Here is a 24,862-nt window from a genome sequence, read left to right as displayed (position 1 = left end):
TGAATATTTTTTTTTTGCAAATTCGTAATTAGGAAGAGGTAAATTACCATGTAGTTGAACTTCATGGTAAATTGCGAAAACTTTCAAAAATGCACAGTCTGTGATCCTGAAACAATTCGCACTTCAGTACCTTTTTGGAACATGGCAGGCGTAACTTATAAAACACCTCCCCCCTCCCTTCACCCACACCAACCTCCAAAACAGGTTGTGAATCTACCACACATCCCCCCACAAACCACAAACATTCAGTACATTGTGGAGAACATAAGGGAATCATCCCATGGGGTAACGTGAGGTTGCTGGCAAACTACCCCCACACTCTTGGTAGGGTGGCCAAGACGGACACACGTGACCGCCGACCAGGGCAACCTATAGATCCACCATTCAATAACAGCCCATCAACACTTTTCAGTCATCTGACTTAAAGAATACAAGCACTTTAACTCCGTTTCCCACTGATCAACAAGAAAACACAAATCGGTAACTTAACACAATTCTGCCACCCATGCTTTGCACTTATCTGTTGTTCTAGCGTGTATGGCCAAAGTCCTCAATCATTGTCACTCATCTGTTGTCCAGCGTGCATGTCCGTGTCCGCACTCATTTGTTTATGATCTTTCACCATTTGTTTAGCATATGCAAGGGCGGCCTTAGCGTCTGTAAAGAAGGTGGGTTTTCCGTGTCCTTGAACTCTCAGCTTGGCAGGATAGATCAAGGCATATCTCGTCCCGATCTGTTGGAATACCTTTTTCGCAGGGAGAAATTCCCTCCGGGCTGCCTGAACTTGTAGTTTGTAGTCTGGGAAGAAAGCAATGTGATTTCCTTTCTATTGAATATCGCCTTTCTCCCTTGCAAGCCTGAGAATCGTGTCTCTGTCCCTATAATTGACCCCTTAGCTGCGGCGGCTATTCTGCCGCAGCGCTAAGGGGGAGGTGGGGCCGCGCGGCGCTCCCGTACTCAAGATGGAACCGCTCCGTCACGGCCCTCGGGTGAGCTGTGCTTGTGACGGAACAGTTCCATCACGGCCCCGCCCACTCTTTAGAATGCTCAGCGCAGGCGCGGAATTCGCGCCGCGCAGGTGCGGCGAGCGAGCCATGATGGAACCGTTCTGTCACCAGCACAGCCCACCCGAGGATCGTGATGGAACGGTTCCGTCACGAGCACGCAACGGGTTAAGGACTCTTGCGATGATCGGTCTCGCCGGCGCGCCTGGTTTTGGTCTAGAGCCTAGCGATCGATACACTCGCTCTATTAGAAACATCTCGGAGAGATCCGGCCCAAAGAGGTCTCTCATCATCTCCTCAATGTATTTTTCCATATTTTGGATATCTGATGATTCCGCAACTCCTGTAATGCGTACATTGTTCCTCTGCAATCTAGCTTCCAAATCCTCATTCTTCTGCCTTATAAACTGCAGTATTCCATCCATTCCCTTCAGTTTCTTGTCATTGTTGGTTTGACCCTCTTCCGTCTCTGTGACCCTCATCTCCAGAACACTCATGCGGCCTTCTTGTTTCTCGACACGTTGCGTGATTCTGTCCATTCTTTCCGCCAGGGCATCCATCTTAGAGTCTATCCCTTGCAAGCTGGATTTGAGGTCTTAAAACATTTCCCTTATGTCATCAGCAGGAGGCTGATCCATGGCATTGTCTCCCTGCTGTTCCTGCTATCTTGCGTCACTGTCCGCATTTTTAGTGGACTTTTTATCAAAGTTTATCTTTGGTTGGCGGGTTTCAGGTTTCCCCATCGCTATGGTCTGGTTTAACTTTAGTATGTAGTGCTGATTGGCCAGCCCAGGTACAGTATCTGCCAGTCCCACAATTGTGCAACCAGAGGTGCCCCCTCCTTGCCTCCACCTCCTGCGTCCTCCGCCTTCGACCTTTGGAAACAGCCGCCACTCACCGACCTCTAGATTTCACCTGCACTCCGCAACCAGCGTAGTGTATCTTCTCCGGTACGTCTACGTATTAGAACTCAAGATGCGCCCTCAGACTCAGATCCAGGCAAAAACAAGCACTCCACGGTAGCAGCTAGGCTGCAACGTGGGCAAACAGCTCAATGGACCTATTAATGTGCGCCTCTACACACAGTCTTCCTTCTCACCAGAGAGAGTGCCCAAAAGCTTGTATTACAGCCCAGCTTCTATATGTCGTGGCATCGCAGCAGTAGTATGCAGACCGGATCAGATGCAGTCTGTAGTGCAGCCCCTCCAATTCTATGATTGCCTTATGCTGATCCTTCCCTACCATGCTGTGAGGCACGAATCCTCCTTTTCCCGACAGTCCCTGTCCGTAGTGCCTCACTGCTGATCGCCCTGCAATAGGGGACAGCGACAGTGTGCCCACCTATCAACCTGGCACCAGCAAGTAGCCGATAGTTTGACCCTCTCAGCAGAATCCCAGGGCAAGAGGAAATAGTGCAAATACATGCAAATGAGCTCTGTCACACATCACCATCAGTGTCCTCAAAATGGCGGCAGCTCGGGTTCCAATCCGCCTTTCCCTACTCGGTCTCAAACGCCAGGCGTGCACCCTCCACTCAACCGCTACTCGCCCCGGTGTCTGTGGTGCTCCGTCAGCCTCTTCACCGTCCCGGTTACCTCAGCCCTGTCAATCACCGGCGAGAGGCGCCAAGCCCGTTCGCGTCCTCCAACGCCTCTTGCTTCTCACCTCTGCAGGGCAGTCTCTCTTTACACAAAGCCCGAGTGCATGCGAACACTCACCGCCTGCAGTCCAGTACACTTCGGATTGTAACCACGGCCTGACACCGTCTCCGCACACCACAGATGTTTCTACAGGGACGGCCCGACGACGTCCAGCCGCCCTCTGAGTCGGATCCACACTCAAGTCCCCGGCTTCTGCCTGTGGACCAAATGGTAGACCTCTGCACAGCGGTGCGGCTACAGCCTCCGCTCTGCACCGTCAACCAGTTTAATTCCTGTCCAATCTTGTTGGGCTACAGCAGCAGCGCATCTGTCGCACTGAACAGGCAGTCAACATGTTATAGGTCGGATAAATGTCGGATAACAGAATCTCGGCCGGCGGAGCCACTCTAGAGTGTGGCCATTCCACTGCTCAGCTCCGCCACGCCCCCTTATGACACAGAGCAGTTAAGATCACTTAAGAAAATGTGTAAAGCATTTAGAAATACAATGCAATTATAAATCCCACTCCGATGTATAAATATAGAGAAAAGTCTAATAAACAAAATGACAACAAAACAACAAAAGTCCAATAATGGTAATGAATTTGAAATGTTGTAATTAAAAATAGTACCAGAAGGTGAGGTGCCATCCATAGGCAACTGGCCATTCTAGATGTGGACATGGGTAAGGTTTTAGGCCAACTACAATAGAGTGTGAGTTGGATACAAGGGTTGGTCCTGGCCAGAAAGTTACCTTCACGCTTTGAACATTTTTAAAAAGTAGAGTCATCAGTGGGGGAAGGCTACAGGCTGGTTCTGAAGACAATTTGTTTGATGAGGTGCTGATGAAGAATGAGGACTTTGTGAAGCCATCGATGAAGATGGGAAAAGCTCAGAGCGAGGAAAGTCCAGAGTTTGAGCACAGCAAGTTGTTGATGTTGATTGGATGCTGCTTAGTGTCGGGCTTGATGAAGATTTCTTCCTTTGGACTTAGACCCTTTTCTGAAAGTCAGATTTCCTCTATGGGGCAAGTCTGCAGGCTGTAAGCATAGAGGGTTGATGTAGTCACCTGCTGATCGACATCAGGGCAGCTGAAATGGATCGGCTGCGAAGAAGAAGAATGTAGTGGGTGCTCTGGCAAAGTCAAGCCCAGCAGTGATACACCCTCGGTGGATCAGCAGGAAGGTTGGTCCAGCCCCACAATGGCTCTTCAGGCTACAAGTTAGCAAAACATTTATAAGTCTCAGGTTTCTAGTTTTAGGCAGGGTTGCAATCTGACAACATCCAAGGGTTCTATGACCTCAGGAGCAGCACAGGGAAGTCAGAACTTACTCTAATAGAAGCCACCAGCATGATCCAGGACAGGTCCAGCTGAAACTGGTCACCTGGACCCCTCCAGAAAAGTGGTTGTCTTGTAGCTTTTGTGGCCTTGTGGCTCAACAGGATGCCATCCACTGATCCTTGGTGTCCAGTTCTTTGTCCTGGGTACAAATGGGAGCAGGTACAGCCCTAGGGCTCTAATCACTGGTCTTAATAGCAGGTACAGTTCTTCGTCTCTCTTCCCAAGTCCAGGAGTATTCTGAAGAGGGGGCCCAGGGATATCTCATGTATGCCAAGCACATAGTTGGGGGTGGCTCCTGCTCGATGCCTAACAAATAGAGAAAATGTTCGTGGGGTGGCCCTACCCAAGTTTGCAGCAGTTCCTGAGTCCTACTGAGAACAGTCACAAAGTTTCTGGCTTATGCTACCCCTATTCTAAGCTTCTGGTGGACAAGCAAGGATTTTGCAACCAGCCAAATTTGGAACTTTGTTTAAGGGAGTATTTAATGTGTTCAATGATATTACAATGGCACAAAACTACTTGAATAAAATGCAGACTAAGAAATAATGATGGGTTTTGAATTTTCTTTTTGTTTGGAAAGTATGAGATTTTTTCATGTAGAGTTTCTAGTTTCTGTTCTAAAAGTCTTATGTTTAATTTGTTTATAATAAATTGATCTAGGTGTGGGCATTGTTTTTGTAGGCCAAAATATGGGGGAGTGTGAGGGGCAGTCCGGGCCACTTAGGGTCAAAAGTAGGGTGCAGACATTGCATCTTTTGCAGGTGAGTGGCTGTTGTGATAGGGCAACATGGTCGCAATAGGAGGTTTCTGGTCACTGGGTTCTGGACAAAAAGGGGTGAGTGAGGTGAGTAAGGTGATGGTGGACAGATACAGGTTTCTGTCACTGAGGAGGTGGGGCCCCGTCAGTCCCTAGTGGGTCTGTGGAGTGCAACTACACTGGGAACATTGGTTTCTTGCAGTGGTGGGTTAAGCCAAATGAAGCACATAGTTAGAGTGAATTGTGGTGGATTGCTGCAGTTTCTGGTTTCAAAAGTGATCATGTCTAGTGGGGCTTCTGGGTGGAGCTGCAGGGTGGTTTTAGTAAATGGAAATGGGGTGAACAGTCCATGGAATTATTGATTGGTCTGTTGAGCAGAAGGCAATCATTGTCTTCCTTCAGGAAGCAAAATACTAAAAATCCAAAATCCTATCAGTTAATTGGTCTCCTTCCAACTAATATGCCCCTCATCTACATTAGCCTCTTTAAGAGGTGTTGCGGTTCTTGCCAGTAGGAAGTTTGAAGGTCGGGTAGGGCTGGTGGCATCTTATCGGTCTGGAAATCGGGCAGTGGCAGAAATTCATACTAATAGGGAGAGGTATTGCATAGGCTCTCTCTATGGTTCAACCCTAGACGATCCCCAGCCACTATACAATGTATTGCTCAAGCTAGTGAATGCTTCTAGAAATATAATAATTGGTACAAAATTATATTTTATGCCAGAAACAGATGTCGATATAAGCAGGCGGGCTATTCCACAGCACAAACCTCAGATGGAAAAGGCAAGGCAGAGGATTAAGGAGGAGCATAGTTTGCCCGATCTTTGGTGCGGGGACAACCTCATAGACATTAAGTAAAACATTTTCTTCCCAGCATTGCTCTGCTTCTAGGATTGATTACTTGCTCACCTCTAACAATATCCCAAATACCACATCTTCAATTATCTCAAATCAGATCACGCTGCTATAAGCCTAGACGTATCTCTCTCGGACAAACTGGCCCTGTTAAAATGCTCATTTTTAAACAGAGTATTATTAGCTGAAGAATCTTTTATTGAACAAATGAAGCCACTGGCTATTTTGTTTTTTTGATGAAAATAGAAACTCCTCTTCCATTGAAAATATCTGGGAAGCATTTAATTTAACCATGAGGAGGGAGATTGTTGCTTACCAAGCCAATTTTATTATGTTGAGAAATAGGAAATTTAGGGATCTGTCCAAAAAAGACTTCTCTCTATTTTTTTTGTCCTCATTACACCATGGTTACTGCACACTGTGCCAATTCGGAAACCGAGACACCCTTGATCCTTCTATGGTCCAAGCAGTTACAACCAGTACCTTCCACGGCACCACGTTGTCCTTCTTAAAAGGACACGGGGGAAGCGAGATGATCTGCTTACCCCCCCAATCCATGGGTTGTTGTAATCATTGGACTAAGTTTCGGAATTAGATTTCTAAATTTTTTATCATTTCAGTTTAGCCAGTTCAGAAAGGGGTCCACACTTCAGCCAAAGTCTTTTTTCCACTTTTAGTATCCAATCTACATGTCAATTTAACCACATTCATCCAGGTAATTTCATTGGGGGGTTGAGATTCGAACCATAATTTACAAATTTCCCTTCTAGCCAGAAGTATTAAGTAAAACAATAGCCCCAACTCCCCCAGCTACTTTAGTCATTTCACTCAAGATTGAGCCACACGTGGTAGTCTTGTGTTCTCCCGCCAGCATACATAGGTTCTTCCATTGAAAGGCCACACAATATAACCTAATATCTGGTAATGCCAGTCCCCTTTTTTAAAGATCTTCTAAGTTTTTTCCAGGACAACCGTACTCCCCAGAAAGCCCAAATAAATCTAAAGATCTTTCCTTGGAATTTTGTAACTTCTTCTTCTGGGAAGCTGAGTGGAATACCGTTGAAAAGGAAGGTTAGTTTTGGTAGAACTTACATTTTAATCAAATTAACCCTGCCATATATGGACAGTGGTAGATTTTTCCATCTTGACAAATTCCTGTCTATTTCCTTCATCGAACGCATCAGATTTACCCGGGGAATATTATCAATCCTCTCTACAATTAATATCCCTAAATATTTTATCTCCGGGGAAACTCTGCCACCCCATCCATCCATATTCCAACATATTACTTGCATTTTTTCTAAGTTTACTAGATACCCTGAAAGTAAGACAAACTCAGCAGTCAGTTGTTCTAACCTCGCCAATGTTCGAGTTCGGTCTGAAAAATATCCTACCAGGTCATCCGCATATAAAGCTATTTTACTGTAGGTCGGGAGTTGGTGTATCAGAATGATCTTGTCATCTAACCTTAATTTATGTGCAAGAGGTTCCATTTATATATCGAAAAGAAGGGGGGACAGGGGGCAACCCTGTTGCGTCCCCATCCTAATTTCCAATCCTCTTGTTAATACCCCATTCAGCAGAATTTTCGCCGTAGGCTGTTCATATAGTGTTTGAACTGCACCAATATAGTTAGAGCTAAATCCCATTGTATCCAAAGTGGCCCACAAAAAAGACCAGCTAACCCTATCAAAAGCTTTGGCGGCATCTATTGTGATCACCGCCAAAGGGATTGATCTTTCGACCGCTAAATCTATTGTTCCAACTAATGAGAGTATTAGATCTTGTAGCTGTCGCTTTGGGACAAACCCTTTCTGGTTAGAATGTGTCAGTTGTGGTGCCACCTTCGCTAATCTCCTCGGCAGTATACCAGTGTATATTTTTAAGTCCACATTTAATAAAGATATCGGACGATACGAGTCGTTTTCTTTTGGGTCCTAAGCAGGTTTTAAAATTAACAAGATGGGGGGGCGTGGCCAAGATGGCGGGCTGACCGGTCGCTCCTTCCGTGAGCTCCTGAGTCTCCGGAGCCCTTGACCCATCCTGCACCGCTGATCTCCCCCAGATCTAGCGGAGAGGGGAGCAGAAGCGGCCGGGAGCCCGGTGTGAGCGTTTTTGGAGCCCCCGGAGGCACAGACGCGGAGAGCGACGCCGCGGAGGGCAGGCCCCTGAGGCGGGCGGACATCGCGGCCTGAGCAAGGCCGGGCGGAGGGAGAGCGGCTGCCCCGCGGCACCCCGGTGTGGTGGGGCGTTCCCGGGCCCGCTGACCAGCGGGGGCACGGTCGAGTCCCCCCCCGGCGGCGCCGGTGCTCCCTGGCGTGAAGAGCCGGCGGCCTTGGCCCTTGGCGGTGCGGCGCCATCCGCCCCTGGTGGTGAGAGGAGTCGGGGAGGAGCGCTACGCAGACCCGGGGATTTGCGGAGCCTGGAGGCCTAGCAGGCCGGAGACGCGAGCGGACTTCCTTTGCGGGCCCCGGCTCTGGAGTGGCCCGGCTTGGACCCCGGTGAGACGCCTGTGCCTGCCTGTGACCGGTGAGACTGATCTGGTGGCTGCATTGGGGGGCCCACACGCGGGGCCCGGGCGGAAGGCGCCAACGAACTTCGGTGACCCTGCCCACCGCCGGGCCTGTGCCCCTCGGGCTTGTGCTGCCGACCTCGTCCCCCAGTGGGCTTGCTGGGCCCGCGTGCTGTGCCTGGGGCCCTGCAGGAGCCTGATTGACCAGAGGGTGCTGGCCGGAGTGTGGCTCGCCCGGCGCAGGGTCTCATAGGGCGGCGGTGCCCACCTGGAAGGCTGCGGTGGAGCGGCGACACGGCCGGGAGCCGGGAGACAGGGTGGTGACCCGCTCCTGGGAAGCAGGGACGCACTAAGAGAGTGTTGCAGTGGAGTGCTGGTCGTGCTCATCTCTCATCCAGTCTGTTGGGGAGCTTTGGGGCGCTGCCTGGGAGCCCCGGATCTGCACTGGACCGACTTGCTGCGTGAGCCCACGTGGTTCGCGGGCCCTCTCCCTGCGACGCACCGCCGCCTCTGCGATGTCAGGTAACAGGGGAGGCAAGAAAGGTGAGCGTACCTTACCCGAGATGTTGGGCAGGGGTGCCCCGAGACAGGACAGATCCCAGCCGACGCCGAGCCCCTCGTCCGGATCTCGTGGGGCAGAGGGGGGTGAACCCCCGGTCACCAGGTCTTTTCTGGAGTCGCTGTTTAGCACACTCAGGGAGGATTTTCAGACCCTGAAGCAGGAGGTGGCGGGCGAGGTCCGAGAGGTGAGAAGAGAAGTTGATTCGCTTGGTGAGCGGGTCGCCACCATGGAGGACGCTAATCTATCCAGGGACGAGGAGATCACGAACCTACAACAGGAAGTGCTGCGGCTTCGGGACCAGCAGATCGACCTCCAGGCCCACGCCGAGGACCTTGAAAATCGGTCCAGGCGCAACAACATCAGGGTCAGGGGCGTTCCGTCCAAAGAGGAGGGGGAGGACGTCACGGCCTACCTACGAGACCTGTTCCGGGATGTCCTGGGCGAAGCGGCTGACTTTCCGGTGAGGATTGACAGGGCGCATAGAGTGGGCCTCCCGCGTAGGGCCTCGGCACCACCCCCAGATATATTGGCCTTTCTCCCGGATTTCCCTCTGAAGGAGCGTATCCTCCGTGAAGCCCGTCAGAAACAACCGTTGAGCTTCAGGGGTCACCAGATTGCGTTGTTTCATGATCTGTCCGCGATTACGTTGCAGAAACGCAAGTCCTTCAAAATTGCCACGGACTTTCTAAGAGAGCATGACACGCAATACTCTTGGGGCCACCCCTTCAGGCTTATTTTTCGCTGGAACGGGACATTGCACCAACTGAGATCCCTCCAGGACACGTGTGGGGTGCTAGGAATCACCGCTACTGAGGAGGATGTCCCGACGCCACGCCGCCGCAATTCTAGAGGGGGCTGGCAGACAGTCCGACGGCGCCGGACCACGCCTCAGCCTTCTCGACCGGACTCTCCTACGGTCAGAGCGGAAATGGACAGCGCCATTCGGGAGGTATCCGGCTCCACGTCGTTCAGTGACGTGGCCTTGACGGCTTGAGCATCGTCTTGGGGGAGATCATCTTGGCTTTACTGGCACTGCAGGTTTGAGGGTTCCGGGGGGGGTGGGGGGCTCTGGGGGGGCATGGATGGTGGCTGGACGTCCACTCGGACACTTTACCACAGACTTGCCCGTTAGGGGCTGGACTGGGACAATGGGGTTTTTCGAACCATTAAGGTTGATGTTGGGGAGCGTGGGAGGGGGTCTGTGTAAGGGGGTGGGAGAGAGACGGAGAGATGGGGAGTTGGGGAGTTTGAGGGTTGTTCGGGGTGTTGGGGTGGGGAGGGTTCGGGGTTTGGGATGTGCCTCATTTGCCTTAGGCTGTGCTTTTTGCGCCCTCATGTTGCCTTTCTTGAGTGGGGAGGTATCTGTTCGGGAGGGGATTCTGATGGTGTGCTGGGCGGGCTCTCTGGTTTCAGGGTGCTGTTGTTGCTGTGTTCTTCCTGCGCTGGGAGAGGGGGGGTGGGGTGGTGCTGGCCTTCTGTTGTGTTCGCCCTGGGCCCCTGCTACTACAGGTTCACATGTCACCTCCCCTGTGGTTATTTCACCGTGGCTCGCTCCTGCGCCTGCCCCACTCCGCCTCCCCACCTGGCGGGGTGTTTCCTGTGTCTCCGGGCCCCATTGCAGCTCTTTCTCCATTGTTTACTCATGGCCCTGAAGATCGTTACCCTTAATGTGAAGGGTTTGAATAACCCGGTCAAGCGCAGGGCGATACTATCCCTTCTTGAGAGCACCCAGGCGGATATCTGCCTTTTGCAAGAAACGCATCTCCTGGCCCGGGACTGTTCCAGGTTGCGGTCCCCGAAGTTCCCGGTTCAGCTTTTTTCCTCTGGGACTACTAAAACGGCAGGGGTTGCTATCTTGGTGGCTGGGAAGTTCAGGGGGGAGGTACTGCACAAGGTGGCGGAGCAGAAGGGGAGGCTCCTGGCATACAGATTTAGGTTAGGGGGTTTCCCTTTCACGGTGGGTTCGGTGTATAGCACTAATGATCGCCAGGACTTGTTTCTGCAGTCTGCTCTAGACGATATTGCGACTACCCCAGATAGGCATATACTCATTGGTGGTGACCTGAATATGGTCTTCAATTCATCTTTAGACAGATCCGCGCAGCGCCGTCCACAGACTGGGGAAATTTCACAGCTTAGTGCCTCACACTTAGGAGACCTGGACATGCACGATCTTTGGAGACATTTACATCCCGCCTCGAGGGCCTATTCCTATTACTCCCACGCGCATAGGACTTACGCCAGGCTGGACTACCTCCTGGTGACGGGGCCGTTGGCCGCACTTGCGACAGCATCTGACATAGGGGTCCTCACATTGTCGGACCATGCTCCGGTGTCGGGATGCTTCCAGTTGCCGCCGATATCCCCGAGACGCGGGGTCTGGCGCCTCCGGGACACTCTGCTGCACCGACGGGAGGTACTGTCGCGGATCCGGGCCGCAATTGCTGGGTTCCGGGAGCACAACGAGAACGACGATACCACCCGGGCGACGCAGTGGTCAGCCCTGAAGGCGGTGCTGCGGGGAGAGTTCATTTCCATCTCCTCGGCGGAGAACAGGGATAGACAGCGGAAGAGGGACGAACTTACATGTACGGTTCGGGAGCTAGAACAGGTACACCAAAGGACAGGGGCCCCCAGAGTCTGGAGGCAGCTCAAAGCGGCGCGGAGGCTTCTCGCCGCGCTGGACATGGACAGGGCGGAATATGCGGCGCTGCGCCTGAAGCACGCATACTATACTGGCGGTGACCGTTGCGGCCGGTTGCTAGCGAATAAACTGCGGGTACGACACCAACGCCAGAAGGTCGAGGGCCTGTCCGTCCCCGGAGGCGGGTTGGTCACGGAGGACGACCAGATAGCGGAAGGCTTCCGCCGATACTATGCGGACCTCTACGCTGGCGAGCCCCCATCAGCCTCGGCAGAGGCTGATTACCTCACATCGGTCGACCTCCCGGTACTCTCACCGGAACAGGCTGATTACCTGGACCGGGATATCCGCCCGGAAGAAGTGATTGGGGCTATCTCCCGACTCAAGCATGGGAAGGCCCCAGGGCCCGACGGTTATACTCCACTCTTCTACAAAACATTCTGCCCGGAACTGGCCCCGCTGCTGACACGACTCTTTAACTCCTTCGCGGAGTCTGGGGCCATCCCCCCGGATCTACTGAGGGCGACGGTGTCGGTTATTCCCAAGCCGGGAAAGCCCCGCACCGAATGTGCATCCTATAGGCCGATCTCGCTGCTCAATGTAGACCTTAAGCTTTACACCGGGATCCTGGCCGCACGTTTGGCGCCTCATCTGCCGGGGTTGGTGGATCCGGATCAGGCCGGGTTTGTCCCGGGCCGGCAGACAGTGGACAACACCAAACGGGTGGTCCACGTTCTGGAGAAGACCTCTCGGATCCCCGGGGAGCATATGCTGCTTTCGGTGGACGCCGAAAAGGCGTTCGATCGGGTGCATTGGCCCTACCTCGAGAAGGTTCTCTGTAAGCTGGGGTTGGGCGAGAAGTTTCGCACCCTAATACTTAACTGTTACAAGTTTCCCACTGCGACGGTGAGGGTCAATGGCTGCAATTCGGGCCAATTCGCGATTGAACGGGGTACTAGGCAGGGGTGCCCCCTGTCCCCACTGCTCTTCGCTCTGTACATGGAGCCTTTTGCCCAGAGGATTAGAAGTAACCCAGAAGTGACGGGTGTCAAGATGGGCGGCTACATCCACACGATCAGCCTCTATGCGGATGACGTGATCTTTATGCTCGACAACCCGAAGGAGGCGCTCCCTGCCTGCCTCGCAGAGTTGGACACTTTTGCGGCTGTGGCGGGGTTCAAAATGAACATGAAGAAATCGGCGGCCCTTGACATCTCGCTCGCCTCGGCTACCAGGTTGGAGCTGCAACACCGCTTCCCCTTGCAATGGTCTAGAGATCTGATCCCATACCTGGGGGTACTGCTGGCACCATCCCTGCCTGCCATGGTTACGGCTAACTATGCGGCCTTAGGGACCAAACTGAAAGAAGAGTTGCTCCGGTGGAGCAAAGGTACGCTATCACTGTTGGGACGCATTGCTGCAGTGAAAATGACTCTCTTGCCGCAGGTGCTGTATCTGTTCCGTGCTTTGCCTTTACAGCCCCCGAAGGGATGGATACGACATACGCAGGCTGATATCGCTCGATTTGTTTGGCAGGGTCGTAAACCTAGACTCCGTAGAGCCCTCTCCACACTGGCACCCGAGTCCGGGGGCCTCGGCATCCCGGACTTACACAAGTACTTCCAGGCGGCGCAGTTGCGCTACTTGGTTGAATGGAGTAAATGGGAGTCGGACAGACACTGGCTGTTTCAGGATCAGGCGGTGGCGGGCAGGACTCTGCAGGAAATACCTTTCCTTCGCAGGAGTCACAGGCCCCCCAATCTGTATGCGTCCTTTGTCACGCAGGCCACGCTCCGCGTTTGGGATGCCGTGTGCACTCGACATGAACTTACCACCTTCCCGTCGCCGCTTACTCCCTTGGCGGGGAATCCTGACTTCCGGCCCGGAACGGAGCCTGGAGCTTTTTCGCTCTGGCTGACGGCCAGGTGCTGTGCATTGGTTCATATTTATGGCCCGGAGGGTGCTGTGTCGTTCACTGACTTGTGCAGGGAATACCACTTACCCGAGACGGAGCGTATGCGATACCTGCAGGTTCGCCACTGGGCGTTACAGCCGCAGGTGCGAGATCTGGCGGATCGGAAACTTACCCCATACGAGCTGTGGCTTGCGACGCGCTCCTCCGACGCCAAGCTTATCTCGGATCTTTACCGGCTACTGCAGCCCCCCCCCATCACTTTTATAGCCCCGGGAGGGCGCGCTGGGAGCGGGAGCTGGGCAGGACGCTGAGTCACAAGGAATGGGACGACATTTCGTATCGAGCTCGGCACTCGGCCTACCACACTGGGCTCACGGAGACTTTTACGAAGATATCTACGTACTGGTACTATACGCCTCAGAGGCTGCACGACATGAACCATCACATACAGGACACCTGCTGGCGCGAATGTGGGCAGACGGGAACACTCTCGCACATTTTATGGGATTGTCCGTTGCTGGGTCCGTATTGGAGGGAGGTCCTGGATGATATAGATCAGTGCTTTGACATAGAATTGCCGCGCCTTCCTGCCTATGTTTTGCTAGGGTTACCCAATGGCCTGATGTACCCACTGCGCTCTAGGAGGGGCAGACAGATAGCGATCGCTCTGGGGTCGGCGATCCAGAACATCCTTATATATTGGCGTACCACCACGCTTCCCACAACCACGGGCTGGTTACACAGGTTGTGGCATGTTCTAGGGATGGAGAAGATGTCCCTCACGGTGGCGGGGGAGGTAGACAGATTTGATGACCTGTGGCAGCCTTTTGGTGTCCTATTGCAATCAGAATTCAAAGAGATCACCTGTCCACGGTATCTCCGACTGCTGCGGCTGACCACCCCGATTTCCTAATGGGTGGGGGGGAGAGGAGGGGAGGGCGCGGGGTTCCTTTCTGGAAGTGAGGGTGTTGCTGGACATTCGCTCAGGCACGGGGGGGTGGGGGGGAGTTGGGATGGGGAGGGGTGGGAGTTGGGGGGGGTGTTCTGGTTTTGGAACAAGTGCATCATGGCGCTCACGCTCTTATTGGGGCTCTACACTCACCTGGCTAGTCCTCTCCGGATACTGATGGGGTTCTTGGGGAGAGTCTTTGCTGTATACTTTCATGATGTCTGTATTCCTTTGTATGTATTATTGTTTTTCTTGTTGCAGAAACTCTAATAAAATACTTTAAACCTAAAATTAACAAGATAATAGCCTTGTTCCGGGAATTTGTAATTTTTTCCCCCTCCTTATATATAGCTTTGAAAAGAAACATCAATTCTGGAACTATCTCTTCTGTTAGTGACTTATAGACATCAGCCGGAATTGAATCCAGACCTGCCGCCTTACCACTCTTCATATGTTTTATTTGATCCTTATTTCTACCTCAGAGAATGGGGAGTCCAACCGATCCCTCCCTCCAGCTCTTAAGGCTGGCAAACTGATGTTACTCAACCAGCTCTTTAAAGCCTCTGCATCTGGTCTTACTGACTCTGAATAGAGTTCTGCAAACAGTGTTATCAATCTTTCCTACATTAACTCCTAATTATTAGCTACATCCCCTCAGGAGTTATAACCAACTCTATAATATGATTTCTTCCCCTTTCTGCCCTCGCCTTCCAGGCAAAGAGAGCCCCCGCTTTTTCCCCATATTCAAAATGTTGCTTACAGCTTGCCTCCCACCTTTCCCTACTCTTAGTCTCCAATTTCAGCCTATAGCATATTCTAGCTTCATCTTGTTTTTTTACTGTCTCATGATCTGAATATACATCTTGCTGCAATATACTTTCCAGGGTCTCTATCTCCTCCTCCAATTCTCGTAATTCCGCTTGTTTCTCTTTGTTCTTATATGCAGCCAGGTTTTGCAATCCCCCCCCCTGATATATGCCTTATAGGTGTCTCATATAGTACTTATTGTAGCTGAGTTGGCATTTATTATAAAGAATTCCACAGTTTTTTCCTTCATAGTGGCGGTAACTCGTGGGTCTAACAAAATTGCTCTTTTCAGAGTCCATCTGCCCCATTTCCTTACAGAAATCCCTTCTAGTGTGATACTGACCATACTATGGTCCGATATATGTCCAAGAGATATATGGACATATTTGAGCCCTTTAACTCCACCCCAGATCCTTTCCTTACTTATATAGCGACTCTCTTTGTATAGTCAAGTTGACTGGATGTTGCGTAGCTTCCTACCCAATTATATTTAGAGAACACCCCTCAACTCTCATCCGCTGTTATATGCGTTTCCCGCACAACACATATTTGAGCTTTTGAAGCTTCTAAATGACCCATTACCATCCGTTGTCTTTTTTTAATCTTAATTCATTCACGTTCCATGTTATAATTTTTAGTTCATTGTCACCACCTACAATTAGTCCCTGTAACAGTACCCTTTATATCAAAGGGATTTTGATTTCTCAGCAACCAGTTGAACCCATATAAGCTATATGGTATCTCGGCTCTGTCTAATGAGGACTTATTTTTTATTTTATCCCACTGCACCCCACCCCCCTGGCAACCCTCCCCAAACTTCCAGGCATAAAGCCCTGCATTCGAACCGTCGGAGGGAGATGCTCAGTCCAATAAAGAAAAAAAGATACATTGTTCCCCCCTCCTACCCCCCAAAACCTAGGTGATGATTATATTCCTCTTATGTTAGTGTATTTGTGCGTAGATAATGTGTAATGTGTAAATAGCGTTAAATCTAATCTCATCCCTGATTAACTTTTATTGCCTATTGCAATATTTTATGTATATCTAAATTTCATCCTATGGACCTCAAAAAATTGACAGCCTTATTTTTTCGATATCTCTCCTACCCTAATGGTGTTTATTAATCTATCTGCTTCCTGTACCTAGATAGACTTCTCATTTTATTTTCCTAAGAAAGATAAAAATCTGAACAACATAAATTCATTTTACCCAATAACTCTGATTAACACAGATAAAACAGTTGTATAGGTAATGCAACTTTTAATTGGTAAAGATCAGAGCCGGTTTATCCCTGGGCGTCAATTGTATTATAATGCACACTATCTAACTGAAGTGATTGATTGTTTTGATCAAAGAAGGACTCCGGCCACATTCCTTTTCATAGATGCTGAGAAAGCTGTTGACCTTTTGAGCTGGGAATATCTGTTTCAGGTTATGTGCGTAATGGGATTTCCAACACAGCTAAAAAAAAACAATAGCAGCAATATATGAGGGGTTATCCACCGCAATATTTCTGAATGGCAAGTCCTAGACACCTTTCAGATTTCCAGGGGTCCTCCCTGTCACAATCTCTTTTTGCCCTGTTTATTGAGCCTGTGGCTTATTTACTATGTCAGCATAGTGAGGTGAAAGCAGCAGTTCCTGGAACATCAAAACTTAAATTATAGGTGGATGATTTAGTGTTATATTTGTCACCTGAGAGGAGGGTGTTTCAACTTCTGTTTGCTATCTTTAATAGATATTCTAGGTTTTCTGGCTATTGTGTAAACATCTCCAAAACAGAAATAAGCCGCTTCAACACGGATGTAACTATTCTTTCTCAAGCCCTTCAGGATATATATCAGCAATAGTTAGTTAAGTATCTGGGCACAAGAGTATCTGAGAGATTTGAAGATCCATATGAATTAAATTACCCCACCTTAATTGCTAAGATTCAGAATATGATGGATCAGTGGGATAGGGTGCCGATCTCTGTAAATGGGACAATGGTGCTAGTTTTAAAATGCATATTCTGATTTTGCTGAACTTTTTGTTTACTTCTATCCCTTGTGTGTTATATAATATGTTTTTTTATCCGCTGAATGCACTGACTAATATAAGTATGAAGAAGCTGATGTTGCCCACTCAACAAGGAGGGCTATCCGTCAGTGATTGAAGAGGATACTATTTTGAGGCCCATTTGAATAAATGAATGAATACACATTTCTATAGCGCATGGCTGCCCAAGGGCATCACATCTCTTAATGTGACACCTTCAACACAGAACCGATCACGGAAAGAGGAAGGTTTTAAGCTGTTTTCTGAATTTAAGATGGTCAGATTCTAGCCATAAGTGATCTGGGAGCTGGTTGCACTATATGAGAAACGCCGACCTCCGGTTCATGAACGCTTGATTGTAGGAACTGCGAGTAGTCATTTACTGTCAGATCCCAAAGATCTATTAGGGCGGTTTAGTTACACCATTGAGTGAGACAGTGGGGAACCCTTCCCAGAAATAGATTTATGGACAATGCACATTGCTTTGAACTTGATTCTTTCCTGGATGGAGAGCCAGTGCAGCATAGTAAGGGCTGGTTTGGTGAGCTAAGTTTGGGGGTACCCATTAAAAGGCGGGCTGCACAGTTCTGAACAATCTGTAGTCTCTTAATTGTCCCCTGTGGCACCAGAGGTAGTGATTTTATTAAATCTAAGATTTTTGATAATACTTTTTTTACGGTCATGTATGAAAGAGCTTCTTCTTGCACAAACTCTATTCTTCCCCAAGCATAGAATCAAAAAAAGATAACATATTGCCTTATTTTGCCTTTTAAAGCTAAACAGAAATAATTGTTTCAATGGGTATGAATCCCCAATATTCATGCAAAAAACACTATTTAAAGTTTGTGCCCTTATGAATTGATAACACTTACACTAGATTGGATAACTTCAATATGAGATAAGTCGGGGATTGTTTGATAAAAGAAGAGCTGATCCCTTGGGAAGCAGTCTTCCCACACTCTGGGCTTAAAATAAATTGCTATATCTTCAAATGACATCTATCTTGAAGATGTATCAACCATTGAAAATTGAACAAACCAGTTAAATAGTTGAGTACTCTTTCAACCTACTTAAGGACATAGAAAACAGAGAAAATTGGCAATTTAGTTGCATTCAGAAAAGTCCAATTTTAAGGGTCAGTTTCGAGCTATACAAAGTCAATGGATGAATGAAAATAGGGTGTATTTAATTCGACAACCGTGGCTGGAAGCTTCATTTCTTAGCTCTAAGGCACAACGTGGTCCTAATTTCCGAAACTTTCTACCTTACTCTCAATGGATGGAGTATTATACTGCTTTATTATTGCATACATAGAAGGTATATATATCCTAGAGCAATGCCCTAGGTGCTCGGAAACCGCAGCTGGATCCGTTTTATTTGGGAAAGCAATCAGAAGAAAACATTTTGGGAGGGCTTTTGAGATGTATGTGGGCTTCCCTTGAGAGGATGTATGACGGCACAACGTGGTATAAAACACCGCAGACCATCACATCGCAGGTTTTAAAACGCAAGTCATTACAACGACTTGCGTTGGAGGGCGCTGGACTTAGGAGTAGTATAATTTACTATTCAAACTCCAGTCTACATACAGTAGGGAAGGTGTTGGATAGTAAATTATACTATTCCTTGTCCTAGAGTGCCCTCCATCGCAAGTCGTGTTAACGACTTGCGTTGTGAAACTCGCGTTGCAATGGCACTGCGGTGTCATTACTGCTTTGTAAAGGATGTTCCCCCCTTGAAAAGGTATACCTGGCCGATTTAAATACAGTCCTTTAGGGCTGCTCTGAGTATTTGGGAATTAGACCAGCCCTGGTACAAACAATAACTACTGCCCTCTGGAAATCAGCAGAGCCATCAAAGGCATGGGTTGATATATTTAACAATGTATATTGTAAAGATTTCCTGTATGCAAAATGAGTAGGGAAGGGAAGAGCTTTTTTGAAGCCGGATAGATAGAGGGAAGGGGACCTCTGCCTCATTTTTCTGAAACATTGCACTTTAGCTTTGGGAAACTATGTTACATGAACTTTCGAATGTGCTGTTATGAAATTCTTGCTAGAATTAATTTATAGCATTCGTCACTTATGTAATTTATCTTGAAATGAATATGGAAAGTTTAAAACCAATCACTATTTGTTAAAATATTTTTTTATATATTGGAAAGAGATTGAAGTAGTTTTTGTTTTTTGTATTGCTGTAGAGTACGATATGTACTTTGCACTTTCGAACCACACTTATAGCATTTTAGCTAATATTTTTTAGGAATTGAATGTCGGAAAAGGCTCCGTGACTCTCCAATTTTGATGTTTGCTTGGGATGTACTTATTATGTTTATGCTGCAAGAAACCAAAATAAAATATGAAAAATGTACACGCACTATCAGAGAGTGGTGTGAGAATGAGAGAGGTAAATGCTGGGGGCCTTATTTATGAAGGACATTTACACTGCCGTTGCATCACTTTTTGTGATGCTGCGACGGCGTAAATAATGCGCCACGTTGCACCATATTTACAAAGTGACGCATCCAAGCAGATGCATCACTTTGTAAAGGCCTGCGCTACATTGTACCTGCACCAGGTATAATATATGCAGTATGGGTGTTCCCCTGCAATAAAGGGTCATAGAAGTGGCACAGTGAATATATGAGATCTCACTGCGACACTTGTAGGACGATACTGCGTAAATATATTAAGCCTGTCTAACAGCAGGCATAAGACTGATGCAGGTCCTTTCACATGGGGCTTGTCCCATGTGAAAGGACACTTTGCTGGAGTTGCGTCTGTACTCAGACACACCCCAGCAATGCGTAACTTTTGCGCCTACAGATATGTCAGTAATACTGATGTATCTGTAATTTCTTGTGACATGGAGCACTGTACATTAAATATGGTGCATCCATGGTGCCACAAGGAGGGTGCAGTGAAAACTGTTGTATTGCTGTTTTCACGCAGCGATGCAACAGTTTTCATAAATGAGGCACTGGATCTCTGTGATCCATGAGAGGAGTTCCTGCGAGGAAACCAAAAGTCTATACGGGAGTGTGTCATGCACCATTGAGTAGTAAGTGTATATCCCATCCTCCCCACACATATTAATCTACCTTAAGGGTCTGTATGATGAAATATCATGTGGAAGTATAGAGTCTTTTTGATGAATATGGCAACACCCCTAGAGCACGTACTGTAGGATGCATAATGGGAGAAGTTTCCTCACACCCTGGTGAAAGATGGATGTTAGAAATGGGGATCTCTAGTTGGCAGAGGTAGGTACCTTTGTCCAAATAGGGACCCTTCTTCCTAGTCAGGATACGGGAGTTACACTCCTAAAATAACCCCTGCCCACCCCCTTGGTAGCTTGGAACGAGCAGTCAGGCTTATCTTAGAGGAAGTGTGTTAGACCTGGCACCATTGGTGTGGGTCTCCCTTCCATTTTTTGCTGTTGCCTCATGTGTTTTTGCTGGTCTAGATGCTTTGAGCACTGTGCCACTGCTATTCAGTGCCACAGTGCAAGTGCTCCCTATTGTAAAGTATTGTATTGTATTAGTGACTTCATGATTGGTTCATTTGATGTACTTGTCAGACATTGGTACAGTGCACCATGTGTGCCCAGGGCCTGTAAATCAAATGCTGCTGGTGGGCTTGCAGCACTGGTTGAGCCACCCACAGCAGCAGCTTGTAAAATGTGACTCAGTCCTGCCATTGCAGAGCCTGTGTGCAGCCTGGGGCTGCCACGCGCACTTGGCAAGTGCACCCACTTGCCAGTCCCTAAACCTTCCCTTTTCTATATTTTAGTCACCCCTAAAGTAGGTCCATGGGCAGGGTGCATTTTATGTAAAAGGTAGGACATGCCCTGATGTGTGAGGCATGTCCTGATAGTGAATTACAACCAGTTTTGTTTTTCACTACTGAAAGGCTACCTGTTCCCATAGGCCTGAATGGGCAGTCTGATTATGACATCTTATAGTCCTATCTGACTCAGTGAACTAGGTAGAAATTCGAGTTTAGTATGCCTAAACTCAAAATGATAAAATACATATTTTATTGAAGTTGGTTTTAACATTCTGTGTTTGAAAATACCACTTTTAGAAAGTAGGTATTTTCTTGCCTAACCATCCAAGCCTGCCTTTCCTAGATTGTGTATTCCATGGCTGGTTTGCGAGTTACAGGGGCTGGGGAGGTTCCAGGAGACAGGGTGAGTCAGCACAAGGCTGAATAGACCTATATGCACATAGAGTGGTGGGAGGAGTAGCGTCTGGGCCTGAATAGGGCTGTGCCTGCTTTCCACAATGCTGGCTCCACCTCCTGTGGTGTGTCTGATAACCCTGGCCCATACTGTCAAAGGAAAGAAGGAGTCCTGTAAACAAAGTGCTCCAGGACTGCACAAAACTGGTTTAGACTAAGTACAGACACTCTCTGCCTTCAGAAACAAAGGATTTTGCTGTATAAAAGGGGGAACCCAGATCCCAGAACTTTAAATCACTTCTGGGAATCAAGAAGAACCTTTGCCAAGGAGAAGAACCAAGGAAGCTGAAGGAGGAGACTGCCCCTGTGCTGTGCTGTTGGGCTTGGCCTGCAGTGTTTACTATATCGCCAAGGAAAGAAGAAAAGGAACTTTGTGTGTACTTTTGCAATCTTGAAGAAGAATCTCCAAAGGCTTTAACTGAGCTTGCCTCCTGCCTGAAGTCCCAGGGATACAAGACTTTACCACCAGCTCCCTTGAATTCCATTGCTGTGGAATTCTGCATGCAGAGAGGTGCCTACTGTTGTTTGGGCCCTCTGAAGAGACTGCAAGTCGCTGGGACCTGGAAGCGGGACTCAACAAAGAGAAGCGTGTTGCTGCCGCAGCAGTTGCTGTCGCATTGCTGATTAAGTGTTTCGCCTCTGCAGCTGTTTGCCACCGCATCATCGACGAAGTGCGTCACATCGCCAGAGAAGCTTGTCGCCGCCATAGAGGTCGCAGTCGCATCACCGGAGAATCGTGTTGCAGGGCCTGTTGCGGCTCAGAAGTTACAGAGTTCGCCACACGGCCGTCGGGCTTGCACGCATCACACCCAACGTTGTCGCATCGCATCAAGACGCCATTTTCTCACATCGCACCAGATCGTCGCGTTGCATCGAGGCGCCATCTTGTTGCATCGCACCAGATCACAGTAAGAAACCGACGCATCAGCTCCTCTATGGTAAGGAACTGACGCATCACCTCCCTCGAAGCAAGAAACCAACGCATTACCTTCCCAGTGACCCTTTTGTTTGTATTGCGTGACGCATCCAAGGTACTTTCAGAGTAAAGTGTTGCATTTACCATCTACATTGCACTAAGCTATTTCTACAGTTTTAAAGTCTATTTTTGATTACAGTATTGGGGATTTTTGTTGTTTGGTCTTGTGTTAAGTCTAGTAAAGATTACTTATTTTTATAAACTGGTGTGGTGTCCATTTGTAGTGTTTTCCCTGTATTACTGTATGTGTTCACAAATGCTTTACACACTGCCTCTGAGATAAGCCTGCCTGCTCGTGCCAAGCTACCAAGGGGGTGAGCAGTGGTTATTTTAGAAGAGTACCCCCTTACCCTGACTAGAAGCAAGGGTCCCGCGTTGGTCATCTACCTCTTTCAACTACAGACACCCAGTTCTAACAAAGTGTGTAAAGCATTTGCACATAAAATACAGTGTAAGCGCTACAAAAGGATACCACACCAATTTAGAAAAATATCCAATATTAATATATACTTAAGACAAGACCAAAAACTATAAAAATCCACAATTCAGTATTTAAAAATCTTCAGTTATCTCAATAACCTTGAAAAACAGTTCCTTGAAGTCGATAGCTCTCTCTGTGGCTGTCACGGCGTAGTGAATAAACAAATCCAAACTGTTTTGGCTGAACGTGGCGTCTCGGGTCAGCTACGGTGTCGGGACGACCCTCAAAACAGTATCATTTGAAATGTAGGGCATCGGCGACCTCTCGTTGAGCTTCCAAAAGCACAGTGTCCGCAGGCGTCGGTTCCGGAGGTCGGTGCAGGAGTTGTTGGGCCCTTGTCGAAACACGCATTGCAGATCAATCTCCTTGCGGTTGAAGTCAGCACCGCTGGCGTCGGCAGGCGTTGGGTGCTGCAGTGCGAAGTGCAGCAGTGCGGCGAGTGGTGCCCTCAGGTCGGGATGCGAGCAGCGGCACGGTGGCGGCGTCAGATGGCATCATTGGTGAGACCAGGGTCGCGGGCGAGGTGATGCGATGCTCGTCACGGTGCTGGGAGGTCATGGTGCAAGCAGCGATGTCATCATTGCTGAATTGCTGCTGTCGGGTGATGAACTGGCGTCGATGGCGCCGGCGTCTGTAGACCAAGGCTGCGGTTCAGGATTAGGGTGGTGTGTCCTGTAACTTTACGAGTGGTGCCCTCGAGCCACAGTCCAAACAGCAGCGTCGATTTCAGCGTGGTGCAGCGGCGTCAGGGATACCAAGGCGGCATTGTGAAGAGAGGCAATACATAGTGCGGTGCCCACAGGTAGCGGTGCGAGCAGCAGCTCAGTGTCGGCATCAGCAGGAGTCGTTGGTGAGACCTGGGTCGTGGTGCCCTCTGCAGTGCCTTCGGAGTCGGAAGCAGCTTTGAAGGCAGCGTTGGGTTGCTTTATCTTCTGTTGCAGCACAAAACACACAGTCCCTAGTGTTGAGGGCAGAAGAACTTGAAGTCTTTGCTGTTCCTGAGACTTCTTGAACAGGGGGCAAGCTCTACCTCAAGCCCATGGAGAAACTCACAAAAATAGATTGCAGAAAGTTCAGTCCAGTCCATTCACTGCCCAAGACAGAAGCAGCCATTGCAGGCCAACAAAGCAAAGCACTCAGCAAAGTGGTAGTTCCTCCTCACAGCTTCTCCAGCTCTTCTTCTTGGCAGTCTTCTTGATCTAAAAGAGTTCTAAAGTTCAGGGGTTTTGGCCTCACTTTTATAGCCCAAAATCCTTTGTCCTCTCAGGCAGAGAGCGTCTAGGCTCTGTGCCCAGCCAGAACCAGTTCTGCCCTCTCTGGTGTGGCTTTCTGGCAGGAGGTGGAGACGGCATTGTCAGAGGCAGACTAGGCCCATTCAGGTGAAAAGAAATCTCCGCCCCCTACTCTAAATGCAGCCCAGGTCTATTCAGACCTTTCCTGACCCACCTAGACTATCTGGAGCAAAGGCTCCCCCCAGCCCTTGTCATCCAAAACCCAGGCAGTCAATCCACAACCCCAGAAGAGGCTTACTGGATGGCTAAGCAAGAAAATAACTACTTTCTAAAAGTGGTATTTTCAAACACAGAATGTAAAAATCACCTTCACTTAAATATGCATCTTTAGATTCTGAGTTCCGGCATACTAAACTTTATTTTTCCACCATGTTCCCAGGGCCAGTAATGTTTATAACATGTTATAAACAAACTCCCCGTTCTGTCCTATGAGAACAGGGAGCCTTGCATTAGTGATCAACGAAATTGGCAGTAATTTACTATCAGTACATGCCACACACACCAGGGAATGTCCTACCGTTCACATACACTGCACCCTGCCCACAGGGGGGTACCTTGGGCCTACCTTAGGGGTTACTGACATGTAAGAAAAGGGAAGGTTAGGGACTGGCAAGTGGGTACACTTGCCAAGACGACATGGCCGTCCCAGACTGCACACAGGCTCTGCAATGACAGGCTTGAGTTACATTTACAGGCTGTTTGCGTGAGTGGCACAATCCAGTGCTGCAGCCCACTAACAGCATTTGATTTACAGGCCCTGGCACACTCAGTACACTTTACTAGGGACTGACAAGTAAATCAAATATGCCAATCATGGAAACACCAATCCATAACACAGTTTACAACAGGA

The sequence above is a fragment of the Lissotriton helveticus genome, chromosome 3_1 (genome assembly GCF_964261635.1).
Source record: "Lissotriton helveticus chromosome 3_1, aLisHel1.1, whole genome shotgun sequence".
NCBI classification, from domain to species: Eukaryota; Metazoa; Chordata; class Amphibia; order Caudata; family Salamandridae; genus Lissotriton; species Lissotriton helveticus.
The sequence above is the reverse complement of the archived record's forward strand: the minus strand, read 5'-3'. Positions refer to the sequence as shown.